Source organism: Anser brachyrhynchus (genome assembly GCF_964034855.1).
Source record: "Anser brachyrhynchus genome assembly, chromosome: 1".
Classification (NCBI taxonomy): domain Eukaryota; kingdom Metazoa; phylum Chordata; class Aves; order Anseriformes; family Anatidae; genus Anser; species Anser brachyrhynchus.
Genome location: NC_137694.1, coordinates 22,273,741 through 22,292,053, shown reverse-complemented (window position 1 = coordinate 22,292,053; position 18,313 = coordinate 22,273,741). Strand labels below are relative to the sequence as shown.

The 18,313-nt window shown below is 46.2% G+C and overlaps 1 protein-coding gene across 6 annotated transcripts in view; it reads left to right on the top strand.

Annotated features, from left to right (window-relative positions):
- Positions 1-6,084: 6,084 nt before the first annotated feature.
- Positions 6,085-18,313, top strand: part of PLXNB2 (plexin B2) — a 259,864-nt gene continuing 247,635 nt past the window's right edge. For 2 of the 6 annotated variants that reach the window (XM_080598197.1, XM_080598189.1), the window contains exons 1-2: positions 6,121-6,214; positions 16,407-16,509. The gene's annotated coding sequence lies outside the window, so the exon portion shown is untranslated. The other 4 variants (XM_080598190.1, XM_080598191.1, XM_080598192.1 and 1 more) reach the window with 4 other exon arrangements.

Here is an 18,313-nt window from a genome sequence, read left to right as displayed (position 1 = left end):
GGCAATCGAAACACTTAGTTCATCTTCGTGCCAATACCTAACCCAAATCGTCTGAGTTGGATGTCCCAGGCCTCGGTACAAACCTCATGATTTATGCATGCCAAAAGCTGCTTTCGAAAGCACTCATCTTTTTCACATTCCCCAAGAGCATCAAAATGTCCAATGTGTCTCATGGAAAGCAGAGTATTTATTTTTCACATTGCTCAGGAGGAAAAGCTAATTTAGTAAACCCACATGCGGTAGCAAGCAATGTTAAGTAACTGAAGTTTCTCGTTGATTACCCCATTCCATCTCCTCCATTTGGCAGCCACAGATAAGATGTGATTTTTCTACCGATTTCATTGACGTGAAAATAACCACTTTTAAAATCAGGCCTAATGAGCTAGAAATGTACAACAACAAAAAAATCACTCAAAAATTGTAAATACAGACATTGAAATGCAGCTATTTGACATGCCGAGCCACAACAATGACACATGATTTATTGATTAGTTGCCATCACATGATGGAAGCTCAGCTAGTCATTTAAAATACCCATATTATCTTGGAAATCTTCCTATGAATAAAAAGGTAAAATATAGCCCCTGTGTTAGTAGTCAATACTTTATTTTTCTATCATCTTAACTGAGGTGGCATTGATGAAATCTGGTTGATCTCATCCTTTTAAAATGATAAATGCTTCTCTAACTCTGTTGTACCACATTAAATTCCTACTGTTTTAGCTGCATGTTTAACTACAACAGCCCAGATACACTTGAACATTATAAACACAAAAATTCTGCAATCTACATTCTGAAAATATTAATTATCCAGTATCTGAGGTTACTGATGTAAAAAGATGCATTATTTCCAGAATAAAGTAGTTAAACTCTGATTTTCCACTTCTGAACAGAGCACTGTAATCATGTGCTCTTACCAGCAATTGTCTTCCCACAGCCTATCCCTTGGTAACAAAACTAGTTCAAATATTAGTAGATAATGAGATTCTACTATTTTTTCTACAGTATGGATGCATTTATAGCAGTATGCATGACAGGTAACTAATTCCAGTAGTCAGTCAGCCAACCAGCTGCACAAATAGCAATAGCATTGCATGTAGGTATGTTGGCTGTGGTTGCAATGAATGGTAGCTCCACAGCGGCAGAGCAGGGGCTTTGGACTTACCTAGGCAGCTGCCTTCATTACAAATGGAAATGCTGGCTTGACTGATTATTATATATACATACATGTGTGTGTGAGCGTGTGCGTGCACGTGCGTGGGGTCTGCTTAAAGAGCAAAGGAGGAGAAAAAAGGGCAGGGTTAAAACTCACTTGTCAGCATTTTAAATTCATTTTCATTTTAGCTACATGTAGATGCTAAACTTTCTGCTGAAATTTCTTACCATCTTTTGCTCTTTTTTTTTTTTCTAGTTAAATACCTTAGAAAATTCAAAGTAGCATTAAAAAAAAAAAAAATCCAGGTGTTGCCTGTATGAACCTCTTCATCGTCCGGGGATCTCTTAGCTGGGCTCTCAGGCAATCTGGTATAACCAGGGGTGTGTCAGAATGTCAAGTCCTCACGGGGAAGGCTGATACTTTCAGTAGTTACGCACATACACATACACATTGCAGGCAGCCATATAAGGCTTTCTGCGCATTCCACATGGAAATTGTATCCAGGGCCTGCTGTTTTTCTATCTCATACCTTTGCACAGCAATTTATATCTGTCACAAAGTATACGCAAAATGTCTGCAAAGCTAAACAAAAGCAAAATTTTGACTGGTTAGCATTTTGCACAGGGGCAAACAAATGTACCAAGTGAGGGGTGGTTAGAAAATACCCCAAAACACCTGCTCCACGTGGCTCAAATATTGTCTACCCCCAAAGGGAAGAATGAAGGAAATCTTACAACACACTTGATGTTATTTTACCCATAAAGATTTTCTCTGGATTGATGGAAAATGGGCTTTGAGAGAGCCATCAACCACAGGAAATAAACAGATATAGACAAATTGATCTGCCATAGGAGTTTGGTGCAAAGGGCATGAAACTCGGGATGTTTGCAGTGACATTTCACAAATCTGATAATAACAACTTAGATGTATCTGGCACTTCTCAGGCAGAAAAAGTAGATTTCAGGGTGATTTATGGACTGTTAAAATATGAATATGGATGTTTGGGTCATCCAGTCCCTGGTGCAAGGCAGCGCGGTGCCCTGTCGGAACAGAAGACATCAGGCTGCCCTGCACTCAGATGGAGGGTGAACAAGGCCGGTAGAGCCCTGCCTTATACCATAACAAAAAAGACTAAAACCATTCAGGCAGAGTCCTACCCCTCGTAGAAATGCTCCTGGCATCCCCATCATCAATACGAATGTGTTACCAAGGATGGCAGTGGTGCTAAACCAGCCTGAATCTGGCCAGCAGAGCAGGCACACTGCTGCTCCCACCAGGAGGGATCCTTTCCCCATTTTTCCCTTTCAGACGAGAGCTGGGATGAGCGAGACCCCGAGGCCAGCTGTAACGATGTTGCTCTGACATGTGGGAACACAGGGGTGATCAACATTTTCTGTGTGAAGCGCAATTTAAATCATTTTAAAGGCTCTGAGGCTCCTTTTCAGCCGTTTGGGTGGCTCTTGGTTTATCTCCATGACCACACGGCAACAACCTTCCTTTCTGAAGGCTGAGCATCAATCACCTGGCTGCTCAGCTGCCCACCGGCCCCTCACAAAAACGTCACAACACGTTGGCCACGTACAAATACATGCATGAAGGAGGTACAGGTCTCAAAGACAACAAAGTTGCCCAGGGCCCACGCGTATCAGCGACTCGAATATATCTTCCAGCAGAGAGAAACACAGGAGGAATGCAGCCGCAGGCCACCGGGCTGGGCAGCACAGGCACTGCTCCCAACCCTCCTGCCACCACACAGAGATGGCACGAGGGGCACAGAGGAGAAATGGGAGGCAAGGGGACGGCAACCAGTGAGTCAGGCACGAAGCTTCAGGACTTTCTTAGTCCTGGTGTTTGCAGAGTGAGGTGTTTTTAATGACAACAGCTGGAAATTCTGGTCCTTTTATTACAGGCCTCTAAGGTGGTGGTGGTAGGAGCGGCGCCGTGTACAGATAAAATTGAGAATTGACACAGCCAGGGAAGGAAGCAGGGGGCAGGCACGGAGAGTGCATCCAGCATAAAGGCTAACAACAGGCAGAGACAAAAACAGAACAACAGGCAGGGACAAAAACAGAAGGAAGTGCCTAACAGTGGCTGGGCGATAACAAGGTGAGGAGAGACAGAGGGAGTGCAGAGGGAGGAAATACATAGGAAATTGAAATCTGGACCGGCGTCCTATCCACACGCAGCCCCGTTATCTCTGTTCTTACAATGGAGAGTGACAAGGCAGGGCTTTCCCCCTCGGTCTGCATGCTGCCCGTGCACGTGCGAGTGCAGTTAAGATCGCCAAGATGCTGGGAAGCTGTTAATCATTCAACCATTTACTTGTTGCTCTTTTCCATGCATTTCTACGTTTAGGATTTGATTATTATTACTATTACTATTTTTGGTGGGTGGCAATAAGGGGGAGGAGGGATAATCCTTCAGCAGCAAATAGCAGTTTTTCATGTGCAGCTGTTATCTGGGTTCACTGGGAAGTTATCTAGCCATATCACATACTTAGGGAACAGAACAGGCTGAAAGCCCTGCTGCAGGGAGGACAACGTGCTGCCTCCAAGACAAAGAAGAGGCAGAAGACCTTCCTGTGAACACTGGGCTCCTCCTCGAGCAGGCCTAGCTCCGAATGGTGCCACACTGCTTTGTTTCAGCCTGGGCTAACACCAGTCCTGCTGCACACAGCTGTGCCCAGCGGGCAGGAGCACAGGCTGAGGCACCTCGCTGCTGCTTTAGCACAGCCACGGGCACCTAGCAGAAAAGCGAGGTACGGAGGCTTAGCAGAGGAGACAGCTGGCCTGGGATGGGATGCTGCACGGCCACCTTGAGCTCCAGTTCAACTTTATAATCCCTGTCACACTAGGCAAGGTCAAACGCACAGCAGGTAATTATCATGGACCGGCTGAGGATTCAGCACAGCTTCCCTCCACCGGCTCCTCTTTGGAACTGAATAAACTGTCACCACTGCTCTGCCTGTGTGTGTCCACAGGCAGGCTTCTAAAAAACACAGCCTCAGCAACAGGAGCCAGAGGGAACCGTTCCAGCCAGAGGGAACCATGCAGAGTGCCGGGAGGGGGCTAAGGCTTAGATCTAGCCTGGGGATACCCACCACGAGGCAGCAGCAGTATGGCAAGCGCTGCAGCCCTGGCCAGTGGCCATGGGATGGAGCAGGTGTGGGACCACTGCTGGGGCTGCTGCCCCAGGCGGTGAGCAGATCATGGGCTTTGGAGAAGGCAGGGCTGGGGGAAGTAGTGACAGAGACCCCAGCAAAAGCCCCGGGGGCAGAGCATGCCGGGAGGCAGGGATTCACAGGCCAGGGCACAAGGAGAGCTGCCTGGCCGGTAATTCCAGGGCATTCTGCCAAATTTTGGGCACAACCTGGCCATAAGCCCAGACGTTGAAAAAACAGCCTGGAAAGTGAGGTCTCACCAAGCCCATTAGCAGCCTGCAAGCTCCTCTGTCCTGGATCTCTCCCAGGGCTTGCAGGACGCGACTAACCCAATTTTCCTCGGGAAGTCCCATCTCCCTCCTCTTCAGATTCCCCTTCCTTCTTCCAGCAAGCGAAGAGGTACATGGGGGGGGCATGCAGATCTGAGACGCTCTGCAATGATGCCAGAGCCATTCTTCCTCATCTTGCGGCGACTCAGCCCACTCACGTACAGAGCAGGAAGGAGGCAAACAGGCAGGGACGAGGCCTTCTGCTGGAGCATTTCACAAAGCGGGGATGGGACCCAGGCAGCCCACACAACACCACGATGGTCCCACCCCGCCACGAACACTGCGGCTGCACTTTGCACAGCCGTGGCCGAGCGCCAGTTAAACCTCTCCTCCAACAGCCTGCCACTTCCTACTCCTGCCCAGGTTTTGGAGCTGGTTTTTATTTATTTCCTATTTGTTACTGGTCTGAGACCCAATGACAGTTTCTCAGCAGCTTCCCGGGTGCCATTTGAGAAGCACAGCTCCGACCAGCCCTCTCCTGTTATTTCAGCGAGAAGCCCAATGCACGCAGCATTTAATGAAGCTGCACTCAAAGTGCCAACAGCAGCTAATTAACTACTCCTTGCAACGTTGCCCGTCCACGTTTGACTGATGGAAAGCTACCTACCAAGTCTAAACAACTTGCCTAAAGCTTACGTGAGCCATTCTTCTAACACATCCCTCTTTTTAATAGATCATCCCTGTGTTATAGGGATATATAGTCAAGGCAAATTTGGCATCTGGGCATGGCGAAGCCCCTGATGCTGCAGCAATGCGACGCCCTGTTTATGCACAAGGAGGGGGCTCCCGTTTGGGTGTTTCTGGAGGAGGAAGGAAGAAATTTGGGTTTTTGGAGGAGAGCCCCAGAGGGGGAAAAGACCTTCAGAAAGCGCGATCGAGCACAGTATACCAGAGAGGGATAAACCCCGAAGTACTCCAAGTTCACTCCAGATGTTGCCGGGGGTGGGGGGGACATATTTTGGGCCCCAAAATGACAGGAGCGCTCGGGAGAGGGGAACCGAGAGCCCCGCAGCAGCTGCCTCCCCGCTGAGGGGACGAGGGGTGGCGATCTCCCCCTTTCCGACCCCTTCGGGGGGCGCTTCCCCGACCCCCCCTGGGGCCGTGCCGGGCACCCCCGGGCCTCCAGGCTGGGCACAGCCGGGGGTCCCCCCGCTCCCCGGTACCGGCTGCCGGTTCCCGAGGGCAGCCCGGGGCTCGCATCCCGGGGGCTGGAGCGGAGCCCCCAACCCGGCCCTGGTTCCCCCGCGGGGGGTGCCCCCTGGGCTCCGCCTGGCCGGCGGGCAACACAATGCGGAGCCGGGGAAGGGAAAGGGAGAGAGAAAGTGCGGCTGGTTCCTCCGCCCGGCCCTCTGCCTGCTGCTCCCGGCAGGAGACAGCGCTGCAAGCGGATCCTGACCGGGGGCAGGGGGTGGAGAGAGCAGGAGGAGGAGGAGGAGGAGGACGGAGGGAGGGAGGGAGGGAGGGAGGGAGGGAAGGAGGGAGGGACGGGAGCCTCTCTCCTTCCCTGGGCTGTTTTTTTCAGTTTCCTGTCTCGCATTGTGCTCACAGCGGATATGTGCTGCGCCTACAGGTGTGTCCCCTCCTCGCAGCTTTTCTCCGGCTCCCCGGCGTAGGCTCCGGCTGGCGGGCGGCGGATCGGCAGCGCCATGTGACGGCCGCTCGATCCCTCTCGGGGCTCTTTCTCTCCTCTTTCCCTGCCTCCCCTCCTTCCTCTCCCCGAGGTGGGGCCCGCGGGGAGCACCGGGCGGCCGCCGGGGGCTGCCGTAGCGCCTCCGCCCAGCCCCGGGCTGCGGGCTGCCGGCCGCTCGGGCAGCTCCGGGGCTCCGCGGGGCTCCCCCCTGCCTGCACCTGTTGAAGGTAACGCAGCCCCTTCCCCCGCCGGCGGGGGCGAGCTCCTCCTTCTCCCCTTCTCCCCGGGATCGCGGGGTATCGGGCAGGGCGGAGGGACCGGCACGGCACGGGGGGGTTGCGCTGCCCCTCGCCCCCCTGCTGGTTTCGCTTTCGGGGCTCCCCCGTGCGCGGCTCCGCACTTCGAGCGCGGTCCTTGCGCGGTCCTTGCAAGGGCCGCGGCGCCCCCCGAGTCCCCGCAGCTCGGCCCCGGTTCCCCCGCTCCGGGCGCGGCCAGCCCCGGCCCCGCTCCCCGCCGGCTCCGAGCTGCTTCGGGTTTTTCCTCTCGTCTCGTCGCGCAGGCAGCTTTAAACTTTCTTTCCGAGCTGTTAATTACATAGGGGGTGCTTCGCTGGCGTTTCGTGCGGGAGAATGGAAGTGCGAGCTTGGAACGTGGGTGACTCAAAGCTTAGTTATTGGGCACCGCAATAAACACCTCTACCTTCCTTTTTTTATTTATTTTATTTTTTTTCCGTGTCGCGATGGGCTGTACCTGCGACTTGCGGCTGTCTCCCCGTGGGAGGCTGGCGCAGCCTCGGTGCCACCCGGAGACGGGAGGGAGCGGCACCGGTTCGGGTCCTTTTGGGGTTAGCCGGCTGCTGGGGTGAATGTAGAGCGAGCTGCAAGTTTCTCGAGGCTCCGAAATCTCGTGGAAATCTCTTTGTTGTCGGTGAGTTGTGAGGCTGCGGTCCTGTCCCTACCACCGTGGAACGAAAACTTGCTCGTGGGGGAACTTGGTGCTTTTGTAGCTAACGCTGTTACCTTGAATGTGATGATTAAGTTAGTGAACACCAGAGGGAACTCTCAATAGGTAATTCATTCAAGAGTGATATGTGCTTGTCGTACTATTTATGTTCTCATTACAATGGAATCTAGAAGGAAGCTAGGGTCGGTAAGCGGTGGGCTGCCGGGACGTACCTGGGATCGCCTCAAGCTTTTCGAAGGGTGTCAGCCCTAAAGTTGGGCTGGCAGTTCTCTCTCTCACCTTTCCAAAGCTTGAAATACATAACCAGCTTTGCAGGAGCGGGGTTGTGAGCTGGGTGGGTGACCCATTAGCTGTGAAGCAGGGAGAGAGCTCATGAAGGCACTTGGTGCCAGCGCTTCATACCCAGCCTGCCTCTTGGGTCGTGAGACTGATCCTGCGCGCTCCGGTGCGGGGGCTGCCGCCTGCGTTGGAAAAGCCAGAACAGAGCACGCTTCCAGCCAAAACAAAAGGGAGGAAGTCTGCTCCCGAGCCTGGCATGGTTTGTCCTCGTTGCCTTGAATGCTTGTGGTTCCCAAGCCCTGGTGGGAAAGCCTGACTGAAAGCGAAGTAGAAAATTATCTTCGTTAGAGTGTTAAAGCAATAGAGAACGTAAACGATGGCTGTGTTTGGGAGAGGAGTTTGCATGGTGATTTCTGGTAACAAAAGCTTTTTCTATGTTCTGATACAACTGGACAAAGCTGGTGTTGACCCAGCAAAATGTGATGCTTTTAGTAGTTAAGTGAACCCCCTAACATGCACCTGAAGCTTTGGTTGCTCTTGGTAATCTGCTGCAACAGTTTTGTTACCAGACTTCCTTGATACTCCCAGATTGCTGACGACACGGGAAGGACAGCATAATAAATACACTTGTGACTCTGACTTATGCTCCAGGAGCTGAAGCATCCAGCTGTTCATCCTGTCCCTTTGCCAGAGGTTATTTTGCCATTCAGCCTTGTTTCCTATTGGAGCTTGAATCTGCCAGAGTTTACAGCTTGGCATATGAATGTAAACTGCATTTTATGGCTGTTCATGTTAGCACGTAATGTTGTCAAGTCCAGTAGTGTGAGCCTCCTGCTCCTCTCTCTGTGCTGGCAGAGGGACAAGGCAAACAGCTGGGGTCAGCTAAATTGGGCTCCAGTTTTGTGTTCTTCTTGTATGTTCTTCTGAAATGGTGTTTCCCCTAGAAAATGCGACTCAAACGAGCTACCTCTGTGTAGAGTCTCAGTGGGTACCAGTGGTGGGGAGGCAGCTTTGCACAGGGAGAGGTTGTGCAATGGTCTCAGTCGTAGCACTCGGCTGTCTGGGTTTCAGAGGAACGTAGCATGCTGTGCTGGAACAGCCTTCCTCTTCCCATCCTTCCTCCCACCTGGATTCTGGCAATTAGCAAGTGAACAACATGTTTCTTCTAGACAAATCTTGCTTTGTACATCTAACTTAAGAACCTATATATATAAATATGTAAAATGTCCTCACAGAGGGCACAGCCCTTTTCTGCCCAAACCTTCCTGCAGATGTTATTGGAAGTGGCATAAAGGCTTAACAAAATCAGGGGCTGTTTGCCATGCATGCAATAAGCTCCCCAAAAACGAATCTGCATTTTGAAGGGAGCTCTCTTCATGAATGCTTGCTAACAACAAAAAGTTCCAGTGACTTGTTGCTAACATGTTTGGATTCTAGCTTGTTTTTGAAAAAAAAAATGGTTTGTACATCTATATATATTTAATGAAGATGTAATACTGATTATAAATATTTTTGTAATGCCTAGAATGTGAAACTTTTCATGCACTTTTAATATATTTATTATATGAAGCGCTGAATGAAGGTATTTATTACACTAGTGCCACATTCTGATTATTGAATTACAATTGTAAAATTAAGGTAACAAGCTTAAATTAGGGTTTGCAACTTTAAACTCTTGCCAGCAAGCAGTTAATGGCAAACATTAACTGCTAGTAAAGTAATTGCTACAGTTCTTTTACTGTCATTTTGTTCTCACTTTCCTCCAGTCAGACTGTTCTGTAGACATATAATGAATATTCCCCAAAATAGCTTGGCATTGTCGCTTATGCAATTCCTCATCAGAACCAATATTTTGATGAGCTAATGCGCACTTGATTAAACGTACTTGATTTATGCAAACAAAAGCTGTAGGTCCTTCTTTAAGTAAAGTTAGCACCTGTTAGCGAGATGAGAGTCTAAATAATTAAAATGGAATTAAGTAAACAAACAACACAAATGTGGTGTTCCTCCTACCTTTTTACCTTTGCCTTTTCAACTCAATGGTAGATATTTATTTTGCCTTTTCTTGCAGGTTTGCTCAATCACTGCAGGAATCTCAGTTTATAGTGAGGGGGATCAACTTCTATGTAAATGGTTTCCATTAGAATTAAAATAATAATAATAATAAGAAGGCCATTATTAGCTATAATAAAGCCAGAAGCAACTAGAATTAGTGGAATAGTACTTTAAGAGTTTTGTTTAAACACGAAGCCAGCTTGGACTTGATATTGGTCTCTTAATTCCTGTTTAAAAAACAAACAAACTTAGCCTGAGTAAGGCATTTAGGGGGTGTCTGTTTTAAAAATGCAGTATTTGAACAGTAAGTGCTTTAACCTCCTACTCCTTGCTTGATCAAAACCTACATAGACAAACTGGAAATAAGGAACTGAAGAAATGAGTTGAAGATAGCCGTTTTATCTAACCATCAGTGGCTTAGTGTTAAAAAGCTCCCTAACTCTCTAGAAAACTGCTCAGATTTGGCTTTAGAAAGAGGTTGTGGGGTCTGTGCCCCTAGAGACTCTACAGAAGGCGAGGGATGGAGGAGGGAGAGGGCATATGCTTGCCCCAAGCCCTGGGGCAGCAGGATGGACTGGAGAGCTGCAGAGTTCTTGCAGGGCTGAGACTTGTTTTCTTTAGGTAGATAGTAGATGGCTTATCTGTTAATAACAAGTATTTCTCAGTTTCTGTCCCTGTAGAATAGAATAGATATTCTGTCTCTGGGAATAGATAACTTTTGGATCTCTCTAAGTTTCTTTCTGTCTCAGATGGTTGAGGGAAGACTTGTTGACATAACACCCAAAAGAGTCTGTGCTTAGCAAACATCAGTAATGACGATTAAAAAAAAAAGAAATACCAGAGCCAACCAGTCCCCGCTCGATTACTCAGGTGGAGGCTGCTGTAGATTTTGTACCCAGGAATGTGTCAGCAGAGCTGTGGTCACCACCACGTGCTCATTGGGCTGTTCAGTTTCTCTTTGGAAATTGGCTTCCGTGAGCCGGCAGTGGCGCCGATGCAGTTTGATAATTAGCTCTGTGCGGAGCTCCCTGGGCTCGGAAGCTGTGGTGCTCACCAAAGGACAGAGTCCACCCAGCACCTTCCGAGGCACTTTCGACCTTACTCCACCTTTCTGTTTAGCTTCCAAGCTTTTGCCACTTTCTGAGGAAGTGTCTTCTTCAAACAGTTATCTAATCATAACCTTATTTCTAGTGTTTTGCTAGCCTTTCTCAGTAACTGACATTTCTAGCATCAGGCCACAAGTAAAGAGTAGGGACATTTTGTTAGTTTGAATTTTAGATTTTATATTAATTGACTGTCATGGTTTCCTTTATGTTGCAGATACAATATCTCTTTCTTTCTTTCTATTAAAGTTAATTAAAACCCTCAATCCTACAGCAAACCAGAAAGCTGCAGAGAAACTTTGCCCCCAAGCTGTCCTTCCTGTGCTTTAGTGCTGGTTCTGCACAGGTAGACCCATCAAGAGTGTTCAGGTGGATGAAGTACATAGGAACTGTCAGAGATCAACATGACTTTAATTAAAAAAAAAAAATTTAATAAAATCCACATGACTGTTAGCACTTAAACTGAATTGCTACAAAACTTGCATTTTTTAGAAAGATATGTTTGTGCTTATTGCTGGATAGACCTGGCTAGCATCTTTCTAGTCAAGCTGGATTAGTTCTACATGTCAACTCGGTTTGAAGGAAGCTCTCATAAACCCGACACTAATCTTCCTCTGTCTAGAGATCATTAAGGTGATAGCTGAGTCTCCTGGATAACATAGGAATCAAGTTGTCTCACACTTCAAGCTTAACCTCTTGTCTATACTAATGGGATGTGTTTTAAATATACAGAAAATTCAGGAGTAAACTCTTCACATCTTTTTCCCTAGGGCTCCTGTTTATCTTCTGTATAGTTTAAGAAGAGATAGTGCCTCTTTCTGACAGATGTGTATACCTATATATTACCTGTTTATAAAGAAGACATAGCTCTTGTATTACTAATTGCATCACTACTTAGAATTTATGAAGGACCAGTTCTTTAAACCATGTTTGCCCAGGGGGGAAATAGTTATTATTCAAATGTCTTCAGACAGACAAAGAAAGTAAAGGACAGAAAAAATAAAATACATTGATTAGGTAAAAAGGGTACAATGGAAATACAAGGTGAGGTCTGACATCATGAATTAGAAAGATCAATTTAGTTATCTTTTGCTTGGACATAGTCTAGGCATACACAGCAAATAAAAGTTGCTTTCCTGAATCATTCAAATTAGCAGGTTACAGTTTCCTTCAGCTTGTCATAGTTATTTAGTCATTACTTTGTCTTTAATAATTCTGGTTGTGTTCATCGCAACTGGAAGTCCAAGATGTTCAGCTGCTCTCTTGAATACGTAAGAAGACTTAATTTGTCATTCCTTAATATGTTGTTGCAATGTGTGTTAAACTTGTGTGTTATCTTCATTTAATCAGTATGAGACAAATTGGTAGAAACTTCATAGAATCTCAGAATAGTTTGGGTTGGAAGAGACCGTAAATGTCATCTAGTTTGAACCCCCATGCTATGGGCAGGGACACCTTCCACTAGACCAGGTTGCCCCATCCAACCTGGCATTCAGGCCCATCCAACACTTCCAGGGATGGGGCATCCACAACTTCTTTGGGCAACCTGTTCCAGTGCCTCGCCACACTCTGAGTGAAGAAATTCCTCCTAACATCTAATCTAAACCTTCCCTCTTTTAGATTAAAGCCATTACTCCTTGTCCTATTGCAACATGCTCTTGTAAAAAGTCCAGCTTTCCTGTAGGCCTGCTTTAGGTACTGGAAGACCACTCCTTGGAGTGATCTTGGAGTTTCCTTGGAGCCTTCTCTTCTCTAGACTAAATAACCCCAAGTTTATTAGCCTGTATTCATCGGAGAGCTGCTCCAGCCCTCTGATCATCCTCCTGGTCCTCCTCTGGGCTTATTCTAATACTTTCATGTTCTTCCTGTGCTGGGGGGCCCAGAGCTGAACACAGTACTTGAGGTGGTGTCTCACAAGGAGAATCACCTCCTCTGACCTGTCAGTCACACTTCTTTTCATGCATCCCAGTATGCAGTTTGCTTTCTGGGCTGCAAGCACACATTGGCAGGTTATGTTGAGCTTCTCATCCAAGTCCATCCCCATGTTTTTCTCCCCAGGGTTGCTCTGAATCTATTCTCTGCCCAGCCTGTATTCACAGAATCACAGAATATCCGGAGTTGGAAGGGACCCACAAGGATCATGGAGTCCAATTCCTGGCTCAACACAGGAGCACCCAAAAATCAGACCATGTGTATAAGAGCATTGTCCAAACACTTCTTGAACTCGGGCTCAGTGCCATGACCACTGTCCTGGTTGTTCCAGTGCCCGACCACCCTCTGGGTGCAGAACCTTTCCCTGACACCCAGCCTGACCCTCCCCTGTCCCAGCTCCATGCCGTTCCCTCGGGTCCTGTCGCTGTCCCCAGAGAGCAGAGCTCAGCGCCTGCCCCTCCGCTCCCCTCGTGAGGGAGCTGCAGGCCGCCATGAGGCCTCCCCTCAGCCTGCTCTGCTCTGGGATGAACAAACCAAGGGACCTCAGCTGCTCCTCATACATCTTCCCCTCTAGACCCTTCAACATCTTTGTAGTCCTCTGTGGGTCATTCTTTTTTCTGTCCTCCTTATACAATGGTGCCTGAAACCGCATATGGGACTTGAGGTGAGGCCGCACCAGCTCAGAGCAGAGCGGGACTATCTCTTCCCTCGTACGGCTGGCTTTTGTCTGCCAGGGCACACTGCTGACTCCTATTCAACTTGCCATTGACCAGAACCCCCAGATACCTTTCTGTGGGGCTGCTCTCCAGCCTCTTGTCCCCCAGTCTGTATGTATAGCTAGGGTTGCCCCTTCCCAGGTGCAGAATCCAGCACTTGGTCTTGTTAAACTTCATATTGTTGGTGATTGCTAAGTTCTCTAATTTGCCAAGATCTCTCTGTAAGGCCTCTCTACCCTCCAGGGTGTCAACAGCTCTTCCTTATTTAGTGTCATCCACAAACTTACCTAGTATACCTTCAAGTTCTGCATCCAAGTCATTAATGAAAACATTAAAGAGAACTGGCCTAAAATGGGAATCCCACTAGTGATTGGCTGCGAATCTAATGCAACCCCGTTTACTATAACCCTTTGAGCCTGACCTGTTCACCCATCATATTGTGTATTTATCATATTCAGCTGTATGCTGAACATTTTGTCCAGAAGGATACTGTGAGGTACATCAGTCCATCTTATTGAGTATTCATGCTTGGGATTGCCCCGACCGTGCCCTTAGTCAAGCTATGTTCGCTGTCACCAGTCACCTTCTTATTTTCCATGTGCCTTAGCATAGTTTCCAGGAGGATCTGCTCCATGAGCTTGCTGGGCACAGAGGTGAAACTAACTGGTTTGTAGTTCCCCGGGTCTTCCTTTTTTCCTTTTTTAAAAACAGGGGTTATGTTTTCTCTTTTTTCAGTCAGTCAGAACTTCATCAGACTGCCACAACTTCTCAAATAAGATGGACAGTGGCTTAGCAACTTCATCCACCAGTTCCTTCAGGACCCATGGATGCATCTCATCTAATCCCATGGGCTTGTGTATCTTCAGGTTCCCTAGCAGGTCTTGAACCTGGTCTTCTCCTACAGTGGGTGGTTTTTCATTCTCCCAGTTCATGTCTTTGCCTTCTGTGACTTGGGCAGTGTGGCTAGAGCACTTGCCAGTACATTGGACCTGTTGAATTTTGAGGCAACAGAAGCAACAATTTAACCTCTTTTATTTCCAGCCTTGTGGGAGTGGTAAGAAAAGAAATGAAAAAGGGTAAAAAAATTTTTATGTACAATTTTGATTCATGTCATCAACAACAGAAACTTTTTTCCTTCCTGAATTAACTAACAGCCCATGTAAGTTCTAGCTATGATCACAAGACATGCACAGAACTCTTTAGGGCAAAAGTTGCAAAGCTAGGAATCTAACTGAAATGGGTGACTTCTTGGTTACTTTTTTTTCTTCCCAAACATGCTAAATGAAGGTGTAGCCTCTATACCAAAGGCCTTTACTCAGGCAGAAAGAGTCCTTGAGCGTCGAGTACTTTAAAGAAATTTTTCAGGAGTCTATAACTCTACAACTGCAAAGGTAACTTTGTGACTGAGGAATATGTATCTTCTGTGTACTTCAGGTGTTGTCTTCTGTCTTTCCAAACTGTTGAGATGAAAAACCAAAAGACTTCACTTATGCTGGCTACCCCCCAGCACTAAGTGATGGTATGAGTTTACTTACTAGTGCATCAGATAAAACTGCAGAGAGATGCCTTTTATGTTCATTAACAGATGGTCTCTTTGTTTGGCATTTAGCTGTGGCAAGATCTGCAGGCATTTCACAGTCCATTGTGCATTTGATCCAGTGTTCAATAACATTAGTGAAAATGCAGAGAAATATCCTTCTTTTTTTTTTTTTTTTTTTTTTTGGAAACTGTCACTCGCATTTGAGGGTCAGAGGAGCCATCAAGGCCTGCAGTTGTTTGACAGAGTCATTTGGCTTTTTATCATGGGCCCAACAAATCTTCGGCTTAAGGTATATCTTATCCCCAAAATATTGAGAAAAAGAATCAATTTTTAAGAAGTTTGTTCCTGTTCATTCCTCTCTGTTCAGATCTATATCACATTTCTAACAGGAGTCTTCTGTGCTTTTGACTTACATCTCTTGGTCCCTGTTAAGTCATCTTCTGGATGTTTTCAAGTGTTTTTTATTGTCTATTATTTTTTACCTTAAACATGATCAAGTAGGCAGTCAGTTGTCTGTGTGCCTTATCTGGACTGAATCTTTAAATCTGATTTTGTATAATGCTTCTTTTTTCCCCCCTCAAGATGCTAACTGTATTTTTGATACTTCTCTGCAGGTTCTCTGATTTTCAACATCTTTTTTTGAGCATCAACCATGGGACTGGGTGCAGTGTTTCAGTTTTAGTTGCTTGCTACTGTTGCATACCCCATCCTCCCCCATTCAGTATTTCCATTCACTCTCGTATCTTTGCATCCATGAACCACATTAGCCCTTTACATAACAACACGATCTCCAAGTGATGTTGTGTGTCTATGGTGACCTCCCCATCCTTTTTGGCTTCTTTGCTTCTTAAGGTTAAGGTCCTCCAACTTGCAATCCTACCTGCATTCCTCATTACTAGATACATACATCTGCATTCTGTTGTCTTAAGACTGTTTTGGCTGGAATGAGCTCAGCTTGACAAATAATTGAGATAACTCTGTGTGATATCCTTTCTATTGTTATTTACCATGCTACTAAACCATGTAATCCATTAATTTTATTGCTGAGGACATACTTATTTCTAGGCAGCTAATAAAACCGATAAATGATGTAGAGCATAATTCTAGTCACTGTGAACTGCAAAAGGAGTATTACAATTGCATTGTGATGTTATTCAGCAATGACAACTTTTCTGAGATCTTTCAGTTAACTGCTTTTTAATCTGTTTGGCATATATTTCTGCTATTCTGTTCGTGAGATCTGATTGATTTGATGTTTGTTGACTGTTGTGATACATTATTTTCTTTGGTTGCTGAATTCAGTGTCAAATCAATAGATTTCTCCTTCCTTACTTTTCTCCCCTTCAAAAGGGGGGAACCTCTTTGCATTTATACAGATGAAAATGAGGAATTTTCCGTGATGTTTTCAGATGCCAATTCCAAAATACTTCTTTGCTTTGGATAGTGAGAAACCTACTGAGCAAGAAATTTCTCTTTGGTTGTGCGTGTTGCCCAGTCCCTTGTCTTTTGTCTTACCTGAACCATCTTTTCTGCATCTCTCCCAGCAGGAACAAGTACACGTCAAAAAGTGCTTCGTCCTGGAAACTATTAGCACAGAAGCCTGAGCCACAAGAACTCCCTTTCTCTAGTGGTGGTCGTGCTGCTCAGGTGGGCTAAGAACTTGCTTGGACTGAGGTTTTGTTGTTTTTTTTTTTTTTTTTTAAACTCCCTTTCTCCTTGTGTGTTGCTTCCTTGACAAAGAGGAGGTCCTCTTGTAAAGCACTGCAGCGCGGTTTGCTTGGTGCATCAACAAAAGAGATGGCTATGGGGGTTTATTTGCTTAGGGCTTAGGTTGAAATATTATAGCCTTAAATTCAGTGCAATGATCTGGCATGACAATGTATTTACTTTACAATTCTGGTGGATGCTGTCTGATTTCATAGTGATTTTTATGCGTATTTTTATACCTCCTGGACCTATAGTGTAAAATGACGTTAAGCAACTTGTGCGTTTGAGTCATCTCCAAGGTAACTTAGTTATCAAAACATCGTATCTCAAGTGCTCAGAGTAACACTTTCCACTTGTCTAATTGCACTTTGGCAATCTGTGTTGCTTATACTGCTGCTCTTCAAATTATTGTGTACAGGTGTGCTCGGTAAGGACTTTCCACTTTACTTTTCCCAGTTGTAGCAATTAGTTATTATCTTTTCATTTTGATCCTGAGGCCTGTGAAATAAGTAAGTACGTTTTAGAAATGTAAACAGCATCCTTGAAACTAAACTCTTCATGGTATTTTCTCCTACTGATAATCTGAAGAGGCAGCCTGTGTTTTCTGTTGTCTGTGGCATAATTAATCTACTTGAATTATACTTGAACGAGAGCTCAGATATCAGAAGAGGGTTTAGCAGCATCGGAAGTTCACAGCTTTTGCATGAGACAGTAGTGAGGACTTGCCAATCCATGATTATTAATCTTGTTAGGAAAAGAAGAGACTGGTAAATTTGTTGTTATATGCCTGCATCTGTTTTGTCCCTCTCACAGACTCTTCTGTTTTGCTCGCACCTTTCGTGTACAGTAATGTTACAAGGTCACGTTTGCTGCTGTGTCGGTGTCCAGAACTGAGATACTCCTACACCATGCTTATTGTATGTGTCAGATGAAACGGGCATATCTGCTAGCATACAAGAAGTCTGGGCTGCTTTGGGTGTAAGTTTGGTGCCAGAGTGCGATATATATACCAACTAGATGATCTTTAAGGTCCCTCCCTTCCAACCCAAGCCATTCTATGACTTGATGATAAATGATCTGCTGTATGCAGTGGGGTTCTGTAGGTAACTTGACTGGTGACTCCATGCCTTCTGTTTTTGTTTCTGTCTTTCATGAGTAATTTCACTTCTGTGCCACTTTTTGAAGAAATTTGCAGAATTTGTGGGTGAAAATCCAATTTATTATTATTATTTTGTGCTAAGTAGGGCAAGTGAATGCCACAGCATTCCTTCGTGACCAGGAAGGATGGGGACCTTCTAGCTCTATTAACTATCCTGCTCCTCTACCCCAAAACCCCTGTGCAAAAGGAGACCTACATACCCAGATCTCCTGACTTGAGGAGAGCCTTCTACAAAGCACTTCCACATCAGGCTCTCCATACCCAGGAGATGACTTGGCACAGGGGGAGCGTTTCTGTTCCAAGTGGGTTAGCAGCATGTGTAGACCATCAGTCAATGACAGGGAGGCTTTGGTGGCAGTTCTTCTGTGACTGGTTCCTGGTGTCACTTCCTGGTAGCTGCTTCATTCTGCTACCATGATTGTTTTGTGAACTGGATGGGAGAGCTGATATAGCATTATACTGCATTACATGTAGCTGTTATATGGCTTTGAAAAAAATACTTTAAGAAGCTTGATCACGTCTCTGATGTATTTTACAGCATGGCCCTGCCAACATGTGCTTTTGCAGTGTTGGATCAAAAAGCTG